This window comes from Apium graveolens, chromosome 10 (genome assembly GCF_009905375.1).
Source record: "Apium graveolens cultivar Ventura chromosome 10, ASM990537v1, whole genome shotgun sequence".
NCBI lineage: Eukaryota > Viridiplantae > Streptophyta > Magnoliopsida > Apiales > Apiaceae > Apium > Apium graveolens.
The window spans coordinates 1,311,116-1,316,299 of record NC_133656.1 but is presented as its reverse complement, the minus strand read 5'-3'; positions in this window follow the sequence as shown (position 1 = coordinate 1,316,299).

Genomic DNA, 5,184 nt, shown 5'->3' with positions numbered 1-5,184 from the left:
AATAGATATGCAGAGATTTCTGAAATATTTATACTTCATATTTCAGTTAATTTCCAATAAAATTAAATTGATTTAGATTTACTGGAAATTCATCTGCTGCAACACACTAGCTGAGTTCTTGCCTTAGGATGAAGAATTTAGCATTCCAATTTCACCTATAAGTCTAGTGAAAGTAGCTTCATCAAAAGGTTTAGTGAAAATGTCAGCTAGTTGTTAATCTGTTGGAACAAAAATGAGCTCAATGGTACCATTTGCAGCATGTTCCCTAATAAAATGGTACCTTACATCAATGTGCTTTGTTCTAAAATGGGTAAATGGATTAGCCACTATAAATATAGCACTAGTATTGTCACACATAATGGGAATTTTGTGTAACACTAGGCCATAGTCCATTAGATGATTTCTAATCTAAAGCACTTGAGCATATCAACTTCCAGCAGCTATGTATTCAGCTTCAGTTGTGGAAGTTGACACAGATTGTTATTTCTTGCTATGCCAGGATACATGTCTTTGTCCAAGAAACTGACAGCTTCTACTAGTACTCTTTCTGTCCACCCAGCATCCAGCAAAATCTGCATGTTAGGAGTCCCCTTCAAGTATCTGAAAATCCTTTTAACAGATATCAAATGTGATTCTTTTAGATTGGCTTGAAATCTTGCACAAAGACATGTTGCAAACATTATGTCTGGTCTACTTGCAGTCAAGTACAACAATGATCCAATCATCCCTCTATAACTTGAAATGTCTACATTCTTGCCTTTCCTATCTTCATCCAACTTTATTGTAGTAGACATTGGTGTAGAAGCAGGTGAACAATCAACCATACCAAACTTCTTTAATAAATCCTTGACATACTTGGTTTGGCTGATGAAAATTTCATCATTTCTTTGACAAACTTGAAGTCCAAGAAAATAACTTAATTCTCCCATCATGCTCATTTCATATTCACTCTACATAAGCTTAGAGAATCTTCAGCACAGCTTCTCATTTGTAGATCCAAAAATAATGTCATCTACATATATTTGGACTAGAATCATGTCATTACCATGGTTTCTATAGAAGAGGGTTTTGTCTATTGTACATCTAGTAAAACCATGTTTAAGCAGAAATTCTGACAATATATCATACCAAGCTCTAGGTGCTTGCTTTAATCCATAGAGAGCCTTGAGTAGTTTATACACAAAGTTTGGAAATTCAGGATCTTCAAAGCCAGGTGGCTGTTGCACATACACTTCTTCTTCTTCTAGCTCACCATTTAGGAAGGCACTTTTCACATCCATTTGATACACTTTGAAATTTGAGTGTGCAACAAATGCTAGAAATATCCTGATTACTTCAAGTCTTGCAACTGGAGCAAAAGTTTCATCATAATCAATTCCTTCTTCCCGTGAGTAGCCTTTTGCAACCAACCTTGCTTTGTTTCTGGTAACCACACCATTTTCATCCATCTTGTTCCTGTACACCCACTTTGTTCCAATTACACTTCTATTCTTTGGTGCAGGAACTAGCTTCCAAACTTTGTTTCTTTCAAAATGATTGAGCTCCTCTTGCATAGCAGATATCCAATCATGGTCCATTAGAGCTTTTTCAGTTTTCTTGGGCTCAACTTGAAATAGAAAGCATGCATGTAGGCACTCATTAGCAGTTGCACTTCTAGTCCTTACACCAGCATTAGGATCACCAATAATTGCATTAGGATTGTGACTCCTATCCCATTTTCTGGTGTGAGTTTGTTGACTGGTGCCTTCATCATTTTCTTCATTGTTAGTATGATTAGTAGATCCTTCTTCTCTTTCTCCCCCTGAGCTTGTGCTATCAAAATCAGGTGTTTGAGATGAGCTTCCATTATTTCCATGATTCTCTTGTCCTATAGATTCTTCATTTAACATTTGTTGTGCATTGACTTCATCTTCACCATCGGGAATCACTATCAATGTTGAGGTTTTCAAATGCAAGGACTTCAGCTTCATTTTCATCAAGGAATTCCAAGCCCGGACACTTTTCATCATCAAAAGTCACATCTGTGCTTTCCAAAATTTTCTTTTAATCTATCACATAGACCTTGTAGGCAGTTCTCTCCAATGAATATCCCAGAAAAATTGCTTCAAAAACTTTTGAGTCAAATTTTCCCACATATTCAGAGTTGTCTTTCAAAATGTAGCACTTGCTACCAAACACATGAAGATGCTTTACAGTAGGTTTTCTCTTAGACATGATTGAGTAAGGTGATTTTCCATGTGCCTTGTTAATGAGGTATCTATTATGAGTGTAACATGCAGTGTTAACAGCCTCTTCCCAGAAACTTGTTGGCAGCTTGGCATCTTGCAGCATTGTTCTAGCAGCTTCAACTAATGTTCTATTCTTTCTTTCAACTACTCTATTTTGTTGGGGTGTTCTAGTAGCTGAGAATTCTTGAACAATGCCCTAGCTTTTACAGAATTCACTCAATATTGCATTTATAAATTTTGTTCCATTATCACTTCTCAATCTTTTTACACAATTGTGATCTTCAACCTATTTTTCTATCTTCTTGATGTGCTCAATTCTGATGTGTGGAGTTTCATCTTTGGAGTGCATGAACTCTACCCAGGTGTATCTTGAGAAATCATCCACCATCACAAGTGCATATTTGTTCCTTGAAATTGATAAGACATTTACTGGCCCAAACAAGTCCATGTGAATAAGTTATAATGGTGCACTTATGGCATTCACAAATTTTGACTTGTGACTTGATCTTTTCATTTTTCCTTTCTAACAGGCTTCACAAACTTCAACTTGAGCAAACTCCAGTTTAGGCATGTGTCTTACGAACTCCTTTTTAACCAAGGTGTTAATTGCCTTGAAATTCAAGTGAGATAATTTCTTATGCCATAGCTTGCTTTGTTCTTCTGATGCCTTGATGTAGAAGCAACAAATTCAATCCTTATTTGTTGAGTCCAAATCTGCAACAAACAAGCTTCCTTTCCTTGCTCCTTTCAGAGCAATTTCACCAGTTTTCTTGGTGATAAAAGTGCATTCTTATTTGTTAAATAAGACTTCAAAACCTTTGTGTACAAATTGGCTGACACTTAGAAGATTCACTTCAGGACCAGCTACCAGTGCTACATCATCAATGACAACATTTCCAGAAACAATCTTGCCATATCCCTTTGTGAATCCTTTTCTGTTGTCTCCAAAGGTCACCAAAGGGCCAACCTTCTCCTCAAATTGTGATAGCAAGGACTTATCACCTGTCATATGTCTGGAACACCCACTGTCAATGATCCATATGACTTTCTTCACTTTTCCCTGCACACAATGAGATTTAAGTGTGTTTAGCAACCCAAGCAGTGTTGGGTACTTTCTTCTTGTTAACTGATTTAGCAGAAGTAGAATGAGTTGTTTTAGATAAAATAGAATTCAATGACTGTTGTACATTTTCCCTATCTGATGTAGACCAAAATTTTGTTTTTTTAAGGTTTACTCTCAGTTTGTGGCAACTCTTCATCACTTTCAAGTTGCAAGGGATGCAGTCAAACTTGTCACAGAATGAGTAGGGATTATTTGCATCTGCTTCATTGTATTTGCATGCTCCTTCAGTTGGCTTGCTAATAACCTTTTTACAAAGGTGGGTTAGATGATTTACAGAGCCACATTTTTCACACTTCTTTCTTGGAGCATCTGCAACATAAGCAAAATTATTTCTTTTGTTTATCCCAATTTTCCCATTTCTATTTTTCTTCTTCTTTCTTGCATCTTCAATCTTTATTTCTTTGATAGGAGTCTTGGTGCTTTGATTGTCCATGAGATTTTCTTCAGTCTTAGAAGATTGAGTTGAATTTGTACTTTTCTTCCCATTATCCTCATCTGTAATTTCTTGCTTGATAATCAACTCTTCTTCAATAAAGTTTACTTCACAAGCCTTGAACATAGGTGACCCAACCTGTTAGATATATTTGATAATGTCATGGCTAATATGTTTTATGTTTAGATTTCAGATCTTATTTGAACAGGACAAATCAGTACTTAACTGATCAGTACTTATACTGGACGTCAGGACTTAAGGGATATCAGTACTTATGTTATCAGGAGATAAGCATCAGGAGATAGATATCAGAACTTAAGTGCTGAAGGACGATCAGATAAGGACAGTAGCTGATTAAAGTTAAGAAGATCAAGATAAACATAAGAAGAGATATGTATGAAGAAGGAATTCCGTAAAGAATGGAATACTTGGAAGAAAAGATATCTGATTGATATATATTAGGAAGCAGAATTATATTCCATATCAATTAGTGATTATCTTGTAACTGTGTAATATATAAACACAGACATAGGGTTTACACTATAAGTGTTATCATTATCGAGAATATTATTTACTGTAACCCTAGCAGCTCTTGTGATATTTTGTTCATCACTGAGAGATAACAGTTCCAGATTGTAACAGAGTTTATTATTTCAATAAAGTTTGTTTTCTGTTACATAAGTTCTTGAAGTTTGATTTGATTGTAATAAACACTGTATTCACCCCCTCTACAGTGAAAGTGTGACCTAACAAGTGGTATCAGAGCCTTCTGTTAACACACATACAGTTAAAGATCCAAACACAATCATGTCTGACACAGAAACTCCAACTAAGCCTACCAAAACTGAGGAATCATCAAAGACATCAATTCAGAGTCGATATGAGACTATCAGAGTTCCCATATTGAGACCATCTGAATATCCCATATGGAAGGTAAGGATGACCATGTTTTTGGAAGCAACAGATCCAGAATACCTTGATAGAATCAAGGAAGGGCCTCACAAACCTACCAAGCTCGCTGTTGTAGTTGCAGGTGAAGCAGCAAAGACTGTACCAAAGGAAAAGAGTGATTACACTGCTGAAGATATAGCATCTATTGCTAAGGATGCCAAGGTACGACACTTACTGTATAGTGCCATTGATAATGTAATGTCAAACAGGGTAATCAACTGCAAGACTGCCAAGGAGATATGGGATGCACTGGAGACAAGGTGTCAAGGAACTGAAACAGTTAAGAAGAACAGGAAGACAATACTCACTCAAGAGTATGAACATTTTGACTCAAAATCTAATGAGTCATTGAATGATTTATATGATAGATTTGTCAAACTTTTGAATGATTTGTCATTGGTTGATAAAGAGTATGATCTTGAAGATACCAACCTAAAATTCCTGTTAGC